Raw genomic sequence first — 13699 nt, forward strand, 5'->3', positions numbered from 1 at the left:
AACAAAGATATAGTTGCTTATATAGGTGACACTTCAATCTTCTAACCCTGTACATTCAATAACTTATTCAATTATTTAAAATATATTTTGATTATATAGTACTGTTATATACTATAGATAAACTATAAAGTTTATCTTATTAAACAATTTAGAGTAAATATTGATTATACTACTAATACCATTTTTAAAATTTTAAAAATTTATAGCATATCAGTATATATTATTTGATCAGTTGTTAGTTATATTAATGTTATATTTTTTAAAAAACTTAAATTAAAAATTAGAACAAATTATTAAAACCATTCAGTTAAGTATTTTTAAAACAAATTTATGTTAAACATTTTACGCAACATTTTTAAATTAATGGTTTTCTTATTTTCAGGTGCACAATCAATGCAAAATTAAGTAAGTTTTTTAATAACAAAACAAAATTTTTATTAAAGCATTACTAAACTATTTGAACCATAAACTCTTATAAAAACTAGGCAAATATGTTTCTTACATATATCCTATTACTCGTATATGCCAAAATTCATCAACATCATAGAATATGGCTTCATCAATTAACAGCTGCATAAATTAAACTCAACTGAACAATTATAAATAATTAATAATTTAGAAAGTCTTTTTTACGTATTTAACTGATGTCTTCATAGTTTATTAGCAAATAAAATAAAATAATATATAATGAATTGCCTTCATAGCAGACTTCCCTCTCCAATGAAGGAAATTTACTTACCTTCATTTATGCGCATGTAGTCATGAAGGTATAACAATAGTATGGCAATATTATGCTGATTTTTAGCAGGGATTTCCATCAATTTTATTATTTGCATTCATACATACATACTTACCCACATTATTAACACCCATTATAGCTACTGCAGTTATAAAAATGCTGGCGAAAGTATTGGAATTGAATAAAAGGTTAAACCAGAAACAAAAAAGTACATACTACGAAAATGGTAAGAACTGAAAAGAAATACTTTCTATAAAAGGCCTTCTATAAAATATTTACATAAATATTTTAATATGTGGATTTTTTTCTGTTCCCGAAGTTAAAAAACTATCAACGATCACAATTTTAGGTTATGTCTAAATCAGTCGTCGAAATATGTAAGGAAAATTTGGCTAAGCAATGATACACTTTTGTCAAATACCCATCATCAGCGCTTTCTTTATAATAATATAAATAATTCTTTCTGGTTTATAATTTTATGAACTGCAAGTACTAGATATGATTGGTTAGCTTTTGTGGCGACAGTGCTTTTTCTTCTAAACCAACATCATGTTACCACAAACCCACTCATAAAAATCTTATTTTTAAAACTAGTCTACGCAGTTAATAAATGAAGTCTATTATTTGAAGGACTACATTTGGGAATTCCGCCAAACACATTAGTTCGGAGACTTCCAGAGAGAGTCTCTAAGTCTCCCCAGTCCTACATATTTGCAAAGAATGTGTTCTTCTGCATTTTGAGTTCAAAAGACACACAATTTTTCGACAACTGACCCTGATCATGACCTATTAACAATGTTATGAATTTTGTCACTTCTATTTTGTCTCTGACTAATAGGATTTTCGTTCTCGACAGGTTTCTCGCAGAAACTCGTTCCCGCTAGTTTTCCATTTGCATTCCTTTGCTCTTAGAATATAGTTAACTAATAATTAAATTATAGGTTTTTAAGTACCTTTAATGTAATCAGTATATAGTTTTGTTTGCTGAAGCTACATCTGATCCTTATCAACTAGTTCATCCGCAATTTACTTTCCTTGCATTTCTAGGATTATTAGAATCCAGAACATTAATATTGTGCACTGGTTACTTACTGCCCTCAGTTGAGATTTATATTACTTTACTAGCATTGATTTAATACTACGACGGTACAGCACAAGAATTACTTCTCTATCTAATAAACCCACTGATTTAATGGATTAATTTTTAAATTAGTTGACATGCATTTTTAATAGCAAAGATTTTGAATCGAAAAACACTAGATGAGCTCACAAAATCCAAGGATTTCCTTTTTAACCTAAAAAACTGCACCTAGTCAACATTTTGTGTTAGAATCAGGCGTAAAGTTATGGTAACCCCAATTGATTATATCACATGGGAACATTCACTTCGCGATGGAAGTTCGAACCAGATTTAGAACTTTGAGTCTGTGGAATTATTGAAGTTGTGATTCCTAAAATTTCAAAGCTTCAATTTTTAAACTTCAAATTTTTTGTTACTCCAATTTCAATTAATGGTTTTTTTTTATATTGTATATGATAGTTTCAGATACTTTTCCGGAAAATGTACTTATATTTGTCTTTAGTCTTAAACATTTTCAGTCCTAACTACTAATGATAGTCTTTAAATTATTCTGAGCGGTTGAACTACCTTAAGCTCATAATTAATTTTTGTCTAACTGAGATTAAAAACATAGTTGTTAGATATAATCGAGTTCCTTTGTAAATATAGTATTCAAATCTAGCTAACTATTTAATAAATATATTAAAATGTTTTTCTAAATATAATTTATTTAAATAACAATACACTTTTTATTACCAATACTTTATAAAGAACAATTAAAACTTACGACATTTTACGACAATAATTATAAACTTTTACAAATATTCAAATTATAAAATAAAGTAGTAAATTCAATACTTAGTTTCAACTTAATTAACTTGGTTTTCAGATTTTAATGGATCATTTAACTTGTGTATCTCTATCAAGCATTTGCGGTATTCATTAAAAGAAATCAATTCTAGATTTTCACATTCTGTTATCTTGAAAATGTTTGGACTAAAGAATTTCTTACTAGCAATGGTAATAGCAAGTAGCAACCTTCGATTTGTAGGAAAATGTTTTGTAACCAAATCCTTATACTTCTTCACAACTTCAGCGATGGCATCTGCGTAATTAAGTACAGGTTTCTTTTCAAAATTGCAATTTAATATAGCACTATAGCCTTCGGATATAATGTGTTGCTTCCAGATATTAACTGCATCTAAATGGAAACTGAACTTTTTCAGAAACTTATATATCTCTATAGCATGCTCAGCATTACCACTTTGTAGCAACTCTATAAATTTTTTCGAAATAAGCGCAATTTTACTTTCAATTAATGCCTGTAAAAAGAAAACATTTTTTGGAAAATGATAAAATTTTCTTAAATCATTCGACTTACGTTTTCAATGACTTCATTAATTGACTCAATAATGTTCCAATTTGTTGGTAATTTTAGTTCGAGCATACGAGTAATTTCCTCTTTGATGCGATTTGCAACATACTTTGTATACTCCAGCAAACCAAGCTTCTCATAGTTTTCATCGGAGTCTTTTGTATAGAAATCCAATGTTTTGTCTAACAAATCATTAATGAATTGTTTCTCATACCGGTTTGTGGATAAGTTCAATGGATTTTTCTCTCCCATACTTTGTTCAGTAAAATTAAGAATTGCGTTTCGTAAAAAGCTTTTATCTATTTTGTTACCAGAACGGTCCATTGCCAATAAATTGAAAACCGATCTATTAAGAATGGGAAGAGAACTTTTTAAAATGCGGAGTTCCCAAATTTCCATTGCTGATTTATAAAAATCCAATGGTTTCTTTTTAACCAGCTTTTCGACATTGTTTATCCAATAGAAATGCACAGGGGTGCAAATAGCTCCCAGTACCTTACTACTTTGTTTATATTTGTTCGCTTCCTTAGTATATTGTACAAGGTACTCTTCATCAGTCTTAATAACGTAGTTGATATCATATATATCACGTACATAATTATGTAAAAATGTGATGACTGCTAAAAAAATTTCACGACAAAACGCGGCGAATTTACTGCTGGCATTGACATCATCTACTTCCCAAGTAATATTTTCCTTGAACATGGTATACACTTTGTTCTGCAATGACATATACAAGTCCACATTTACATCCTCCGATTCATAAATGATTTTGATACCAGCGACTAACTCATCTACGGTTTGGTGTACTTTTGGTGTAAGTGCCATTTTACAGTTGATTTGCATCCAAAGATATGAAAAATTAAATGATAAAGTTGAAGACTGAAAAAATTCACAATAAATTAAAAAAATAAATACTGTACTTTATTTAGTTAAATAAATAAAGTAAAATACAATTAATTTTGTTTAGAAGTATAAAAAGTATTATAAAACTATAATTTAATTCTATATAAAATGTTAACTGATTTTATTTTTTTCCAAAATAAACAATAAATTTGATTGATAGAATACAACATAGGCTTAGATAAAGTTTATCATGCCAAAAAATTTACTTTAATGACCAAGTCCAATAGAATGTCAGTATCTAATATAACATCAAACATCTATATAAATACGTAAGGAACAAAAACACGCGATTATGACAGTAATTTTTTTTATATTTTTTATCACTTTACTCATATATAAGCTCTTTTTATAGCCCAAAATCTATGTTCATGCGTTCTAACAGGACCCAAATATTTCAAAATATTTCCCAAAAAATGTAAAATCCGAAAGAAATTTGAAGTTTTTAGTTTATTCATTTTTAATCATCTTGAAAGTTTCATTTTAAAAGTACCGAACGATGATTGTAATAATAGGGACTGCTGAAGTCTGCGGAACCAGTTTCAGCCAAGTTTCCGAAATGAGAATTATAAATATAAAATGTATTGACACTTAAATTTTATAAGTCCATTTAACTTTGAAAACAAAATAGTTATATTTAAAAGACCAACATGTGTTGTGTTGTTGTAAGAACCGATTGGATTGTAGTCGTTTACATTAAAATACCGATAACTATAGTAATAGTGTCTCATCTTATAATGTAGCCAGGAAATAAATAAAATGAGAATTATAAGCTTCATTTAATTTATATTTCTCATTTCTCTTATATCGCTTAATGATGCATTTTGTAATATGATATATAAATTCAAAAATCAATACATAGAAACTATTTAAATAATTAATTTAATTGTTAATTCAATTTACAAATACAAAAATTGTTATCATTTTTATTGTTGTTTTTGAAAAACTTATTTCTTTTAGTCATAAAAAAATGAAGATCTAATTTATTCTATTCAGCACTTAAAATATATAATAAGTGAAGATTATAAATTTATTATATTTGTTTAATAAAATTAAGTTTTAAACCAAACCATAAAAATAAAAACTGATTTTTTAGCCGTATATGTATATGTATTTTTTATTTATTTATTTTTTTATATGTATTTTTTATTTATTAATTTTATTATTAGAATAGAAGAATATTCTATCTATAGTAATGAAAATAGATGAAAAATTCCGTTCAATAAAAATGAGAAATATTGATTTTATTATATTTATAATTTTTGTTTAATAAATTTTAATGAAGACTCATTATACATAATAAATATTTAATTGTTGTTTTAATACAACAATAAATAATATTTTTTTACTGTAATATTATATAATATTATTAATATTTAAATAATATTTTAAATTGTTGTTTTCTTAAGCTTTTAATATAATGAAGTAGATTTAATTACTACCACTAATTATTTCATTATTAAAAATTTTTTAAATAAATGTATTATTTAACTACTGACCAACTAGCCCATTAAAAAAATAAATTATTATTATTACGTATTTAAAATCCGTAAGTTATTATTAAATTTTTAAATTATATTGGTTTTGCAATTATAAAATAAAGTCATACGATGAATTTAACTAAAATGATATCAGATCTTATTAATATGAAAATAAATAATATATAACTAAATAATGAAATCAGCAGGAAAGAGTAATGTAAAAGTAATGTAATGTAATGTAAAGTAATGTTTTAAAACTATTTATCAACAGAATCAAGATTTTTTGGTTCTTGAAACAACTTCTATTAAAAAACATTTATAGATAAATGAGAAGATGTTAGCATCTGAAAAAATGGGATTAACTTATAATGTGCGACATTTATATTACAATTCCTTGAAATGCCCTATATAGGTTTTATTTCATTTTTAATTTTGTTGTCATTTTGACATTATGTGAATTTTCAATGCAGGTCTACCATCTATATGGGTACCAAGACACTCTATCGAATTACTTTAAAAAAAAGCAGAATCACCGACTGAAACCTCACGAGTAGCTCTTCTGTTTAGTATTACGCTAATCCTTGTGCGTTTTAATACAGGTTTAGCTCAGACTATAAATGCTAAGAAACTTCGAAATTTAATAAGGTAGATACTGTAGTAGTTGAGTCATCACCATTTTAACATTATATTTTGTTACTTTATTCACGTATATCAGAGAAAACAGTGGCACATAACGCATCCGATAATATCTGCCTTTAGGAGTTGTATAGAATATGTTCCATGCCTTTTTTTGATGCATGTAACGTACTATTTCATTTATTTATTTTTAAAAAAATATCAATATCTCTGACAGCGTTTGAAATGTTCACATGTGGAAGATTAAGAAATAAAGCAGTACAATATACTTCATATCCGAAGTTTCTTCTAATATCATTAAATGTTCAAATATGATTCAAGCATTTTTATATATATTGATTTACTATTTTATTGATTTTAATTTTAATGAATGGCTTTTGTCGCAGCTTTTTTAGCTAGAAGAAGATCAAAAATCTTTGGGGCCTCTTCTCACACTGACTTGACCACGCTGTCATCCTGTAACATTAGAGACTTAACCAAGTTTATAGAACACTCAGGTTAGGTTTTCTTTACCTAATGGCGGAGTCATTACCTTTTTCGGCGTTGGTTGTATACTGATCTTTCAACTTATGTACATAGCAATACTATTCCTGTGATACCACAATGGGTCATTGATTGAATTTAAGTCGCTTTTTGGAAACAAGCCGCCACTCCAACCTACCTACCTAATATCAATTTAATATTAGTTGATTAAATATGAAGTCAATTTTTACAATAACTTACTTTTGACATTAAACAAAAGACTTAAACAACAAACTTCGACTAGTAGAATTTTTTAAGAATGCACTAATAGTATATATAAAAAAATAAAAATTAATTAAAATCTTATTGTGCAAACAATTCTTATTTAATAATTATTTCATGCTATTAAATTATAATTAAACTTAAACAAATGTTAAGTGTAAATAGAAAACGATACAACGTGAAATGCAATTTAAAATATTTTGAAAAATTTTTAGAGCACGACGAAGATGCTGTATTTGAACATATCAAACGTGCAAAAGATTTACACTTGCAATTCCTAAAAAAACAAGTTAAGGAGACTTTATTTACAAAAAAAAAGTAGTAGAAAGTAGTAAACAGTTTTAAAGAAATAGTTTTATCAAAAAATTTGATTTTGTTAAATATTGCTGGGAAAATAATTTACCTATGTGACTTTGGTTTCGAAAGTGAAACCTCTATAAAGTTGTGATTATATACAAATATTCATAAATGAAAAAAAAAATTCAAAGACATGTCTTACGATAGCATTTTATTTACACTGACTACTACTTTTTATGTTGGAGACAGATACCCTGAGTTGTATTGCATACCACCTCGATCGATGCACGTAGGATATTTCCTACTTGTACTGTTTATGTACCATTATCGTCAAACGACATCATAAATATTTGGTTGATGTTTTTCAGATTTTTTATTAATTTACGAGCATTTCACGCTTTAACTTTAACCTTTAAATTTCTATATGGTTTTATAAAAAAATTTTAAACATTTCCCTCATATGTGTTGAACATATTTTTGGACAGATTGTTTAAGACAATGCCATAAAATATTAAAATAATTGTATTTGAAATATTTTTATTTACCCAAGTGGTTTTAGTAGTAAATTTTATAACCAATAAGTCTCTGATGTAATTCAGAAATATGAAAATTTTTAATTTTATTTACCTACATAAAGGAAATTGTTATTAACTGCATAATGCACTTTATGATCTTTTGATGTAATAAGTAAATAATGTGTTTACATTTTTTATGGATACGTTAATTAAAATTGAAATATAGTAGCATTGACTATAAAATTACTGTTTATCTATTTTCAACATTCAAATTTGATATGTTCATATAGTATAAAATAGAAATGTCATAAAAAATTCTGATCCTGTACTGAATATTTCAGTACAGTAAGTTATATCAGCAAGCCCCTAAACCAATAAGTACATAAAACTTACAAACATCATTTTCGTAAACAAATTATTACATTCTCTAAGATTCTTAAGCATCTGAGTAAAAATATTACTACTTATCATTAAACAACGAATTATTCCTGCTCCCCGTTTTGGTTTCAAAAACAAACGCGGAGTTTCTCAACAATGATACCGTATATTTAATAATCATTTGCTTTTTGAAAGACGTCGAGTGTTGATTGGTGCAAAAAAATACTCAAAACACGTCTACACCATATTGACAGATGACGAAACATGGATCTATGCCTATGAGCCCGAAACCAATAGCAATCCATTGTTTGTGTCATCTAAAATGAGCAAAACCGATAAAAGTTATTCACAGACGGAGCAGATCCAAGCAAATGAGCGCATCTTTTTTCAGAAAAACTGATTTTCTAGTAACTGTAACACTTGAGTAACGTAGAACAGTCACTTCTGAGTAGTAGACAACCATTTGTTTACCGGAGATCTTCAGAGAATGAAGAAAAACCAATCTTAGAAAGAATACCATCCTCCACCACGACAATGCGAGTTCCCACACGTCAGCTCAGACGAAAGAGTTTTTGAGTGCTCAAAACATCAACGTAATGGATCATCTGCCTTACAGTCCTGACTTGGCACCCAATGGCTTTTTCTTGTTCCCAAACATTAAAAAAATAATTTTTTTTTATTCCTACGACTATTTACATCATAAACTGTGGATAGTTTTAGATTGCAATTTATATGGCTATTCCTAATGTACCATAGTGCTTTTAAAATTTTTCGTAGAACCTTTTTCTGAAAACGTTAATTATTTCGACGAATAATTATTATTAAAAAAATAACAAGTGGCGAGCCTTTTCTATGCCCAAACAGACCATTGAGATATTCAAAGCCGTGTATTTGGAGATATCAAATTTATAGTGACAAAATTGATTCGAAAATTGATTTAAATGAATACAAAAATGTATTGATCGTCATGAAAAATACTTCTAAAATAACAAAATCATTTCCACTGATTAACTAGAGTATCCATTACAATGACGCAAGACTTAATACAGTCAAACTTCCATAATTCGAAGTACAATTTTGGAACGAAAACGTCTCGACTTATAGAGACTTAGAGTAAAAGAATTTTTTATAATTATATGTAATTTGCTCTCTAAATCCTGTTGCATTCTATTTAGTTTTAGTTATAGAAAATTAGAGTTATAGAAATTCGAGTTATGGCAGTTTGGCTGTACTGATATTTTCTAACAAAAATTACGTTTAATATTTCTTTTTAACTATGAGATCTATATATGGCTATATCACATTGAGGAATTATTTTAAAACACAGTAAAATGAAAAAGCGGCATTTATTATCAATCAATAGCCATACTTGCAGTCACATTAATATTTAAGCTACGAGGGCGGTTTGATAAGTCAGTGACTTTTTGAATTTCACGCGCAGTTACTCCAAATGCAACAGTGCTGTCGTCAGCTGTAATCTACTAGTGGGCAACTTTTTAATTCTGAGCAAACTACGTCGTTCAGTTGGTATTTGATAGCCAAAGCAGACAACCTCGTGAATTTTTACGAAAATGGAAGAAAGTGATGTCATGTGCTGATTAAGTATTACAATTCCAAATCCACGAATTGGGATAAAAACTGCTACTGCATCCAGCATATTCTCCAGATAGAGCCCCCTGCGATTATTTTCTGTTTCCAAACCTAAAGAAATGGCTGGGCGGTAAGAATTTGAGTCGAATGAAGAAGTCATTACCGAAACAAACGCGTATTTTGAGAGCTTTGAGAAAACCTATTATTTGGAGGGAATAAGAAAATTAGAAAAACGCTGGACTAAATGTATCGAGCTAAAAGATGATTATTTAGAAAAATAAAATGTTTATTTGCCGAAAAAAATTTATTTTATTCAAAAAGTCACTGACTTATCAAACCGCTCTCGTATAACTAAGTTCCTTTCAAAAACGACGAATTTCTGGCTAAAGTCATACTGGTAAAACCATTTGCTGTAAAGTTAATTGTATTGAATTTGAATATAAATCTCAAATTTGTTAGCAGTAAGATTTGAATCTATAAAAATCATATTGTTATATGATTTTTGTTAAAAACCTCTACTCCATTAATAATAAACGTTCGAAGCGACATTCTAATGGCTTTGGTCGGTCTTGGCCAGTCCCTTATATTCATTTATATATGTTGCGTAATATTTTGAAAGTAAGCTGAAGTCTGAATATCGTAAAGCAGTTTAGTCGAACTGCTAAATTAGTTAAAGCACTAAAACTTTAGTTAATACAAGTCAGTACTGCCTCATGCTTTTTGTTTGGCCCGAAAACAATATAAACAATATAAAAATGTTTGCAATAATAATACAAAAACTTAGTACAAATTCTCCTCTCCCAAATTCAAAAAAATAAAATAAAAAAAAAGAAAAAGGAAAAAAAATAAAAAAATGAAAATGAAATGAAATACTTTACAAAAAGTTTCACAATAATTTATCGCATGTATGCCAGGGTCATGTTGATTATTAGCTATTTTAAATGCTGCAATTGCTACTGCAAAGGTGGCTGCTTCGTTCAACAACTAAACCAACTGAAAATTTGAAAAGTGCAACAATTGCAACAATTGCAGAAATAGCAAAGTGCAACGAAACCATTTGGTTTCCGTTTTGGTTTTCTTTTTTACAAAAACAAAAACAAAAAAAAAATGTTGCCAACTTTACCGTGACTGACTGTAAAAACAAACAGTAGAAAAAAAATGCACAACCTAAAAAGTGTATGACATTTACAAATAGCATCGCTAAGAGATACACGCCACTTTACTGTGTGACGATACAGTAAGCAAAGTGTCAAAACGGTGTCAAACTCCAACACTAACTAAGCAAAAATATCGGTTTTCTTCTGGTGACAATGCAATAATTTGACATGCAAAGATTCTAAATGCAAACAACAAGAATTTGAATGTAAGAATTTTGCATACGAGTGAATGCAAGTAGATTTGCATGCAGTTGCATGTGCTTCCAACATGACTGTCCATTGCATGTGTGCCAAGTATTGCAATGATTCAGACACAAAAAAAAAAACAAACAAAAAATATTTGACAAAAAACATACAAAAACTGCATCTCATTATCAACACACAATTCACTACAATTGCACTCTCCTCAAAGAGCAGTTGAAGATACATTATCTTAATTTGTCAAACGTTGGCAAAATCCGTTTAGACCACTTGCCCGTTTGTGTTGCAGCAAATGTTGCATGCATAATGGGAATTGCATCTGCAATTCGGCACGACTGTTTTTGTTAGTTTTAAGCATTTTTTTTTTGGTTTTATGTTGTTTTATGGAATACACAATTAGCATTTAGTTAAAATTTTAAGATTACTAAGTGGCCATGCATCAGCACTCTTGACTTTTTGTTGTAACGTTGGCATAATGGCAATCATTAATCACAGTTTGTATGCAGCTACCATCTTTCTGCTCTGTTTTGTTTTGATTTGGGTTCATTTTGTAGATTACTGAAAGGCTGCACTTCAAATATTTTTGTAAAATGTAACTAAAAGGTATATATGAACTGGGTTTTCTAGCTATTTGCTAAAGGCTAAGTATGTTCAGCAAACAGTCAAGGTCATGCTAGAGTTTGGAGTCGATCTTGCTTCCAAACATAAAAGGTACTTAAAGTACCTAAGCGATACTTAAGTATCGAAAAGGCGTTTCAATAATGAAACAATTTGTACTTAAGTATCTAAAAGCCATTAATTATTATTGCATAAAATTTTAATATTTAATGCCACAAAAGCGGTTGCAAATTATATTAATTCAGTTGAAATTAATTTGTAATTAATATAAATTTCAAATCTAAACGGAAATAAAAAAAAAATAAAATGCTGAAAGTTATGAAAAATCTCTTGTTTTTACACAAAAAGTTTGAAATTAAAAATAATAATGAAAAACACTGAACGCAAATATAGCATTTATATATACTATATTATAACAATAATATTCAATAAGAACATTGGCTTCACAAATAAAAAATTCAACACGTAAAAGATTAGATGTGCTCACATCGAAACTTAATACATCCCCCAAAGATATATTAAAAATGGATAATTTACTAGTCTTTTTTCACGTTTTAACTTTTCTTTGGACATGAAATCCATTACAATAAATCTCACGCTCTTCATCTTTATCTTTTTACTACATACCATACATAGACAAAATGTCATAATTATATTAATCACAATGAAATATAATTACTTAAACTGAAATCAAAAAAAAAAGGAGTAACAGAAATAGTGTCCTAAAAACAAACATTTGAAGAAATAGCCCGATTTTTTTATGACTTCTATTTCAATCCCATAATTAACACTGCAAACACCACAAATAGTATTAATAACAATTTAAATGTTTTAAATACACTTAATACCAATAAAATGTTTAATGACGTAAATGAGCAAAAGAGAGAGAGAGTGAGAATAGGGTGGTAATACTAATAGGGCAAATAAGTAATATACTTATCCTAATAATAGTACATATCGTAAACTTTTCGAATAGACAAGCTGGCATTAAATTTCTAGCAATTACATCCATAACAATTAGACAATACCGGGCTTCTCTTAACCAGCTAGCTAGGTGTGTCATTTTTCAGCTCACATAGGAATCTGGACACAAGACCATATCAGGCAACTGTAGGGCTGAAGAGCGTGCCAAGGAATACACTCTGTTCCCTAAAATTCATTTTTTCAGATATTGGCGTTCTACCTGCAATGGCAATGGCTGACAATCAAACATAAATATCTAAGCATAGCTGAACAAAATTGAGCAAATGAACCCTACAGTCAGATCTGCAGATTAACCTGACCCAAATTGGACAAAAAAGGTAATAGTCCGTTACTTCAACTAAAGCGTATGCTGTTAAGCACAACGTTATCGGTACTGACGGGTGGCTGCATACCAGGAAGACGTGCTATGCAACTAAGTCTACACTATAACTTTTCTCATGGTTGTGGCTCTGAAGAAGAGGATGAGGAGGACAATATACGCCACTTCTTGTATCAGTGTTTATATCTTCTAATAGAAGATCTAAAATTTTTGAGGTTTCTTCTCTTACCAACTTCACTGAGCTGTCATTAAAAAAATTGGGAACTTGCTTAAGTTTATAGAATTGTTAGGGTATTGCATGGGGAAGGTCATACCTCTCGACTTTGCTCGTACGAATAACGATAATTTGTAGTCCTACAATAGGCCATTATTTAAACTCAAGTCAGCTTTGTGGACAACGTCGCGACTCCAATCTAACCTTACAGATAATTTTAATAGAACTTCACAAATCTAAGGAAATATGCATCACCCACAAAATGCATAATTATTGTTAAACTTATATAGACTTAAAATATTTAAATTTAGAGCTCCACAGGTAGAAACTTACTAGTTTCTTAATAGTTCGTAAAACACGAAGTTAATAGTAGCATTCTACACCACCAGTGAAATCTTAAAGCAGGATATCATCAGTCCAATAGTACCACATGAAATAAAATAAAAATAAAAAATTAATCATCCTAACCCATTAGCTTATGTTAACCC

The 13699-nt window shown here is 28.7% G+C and overlaps 1 protein-coding gene across 1 annotated transcript in view; it reads left to right on the top strand.

Moving 5' to 3' along the window:
- Window positions 1-382: 382 nt before the first annotated feature.
- LOC119683603 overlaps window positions 383-13699 on the top strand; it is a gene marked incomplete at its 5' end in the record, with an annotated part of 79473 nt that continues 66156 nt past the window's right edge. The window contains 1 exon segment of the mRNA XM_038097382.1: window positions 383-405.

This window comes from Teleopsis dalmanni, chromosome 2, assembly GCF_002237135.1.
Source record: "Teleopsis dalmanni isolate 2A chromosome 2, ASM223713v2, whole genome shotgun sequence".
NCBI lineage: Eukaryota > Metazoa > Arthropoda > Insecta > Diptera > Diopsidae > Teleopsis > Teleopsis dalmanni.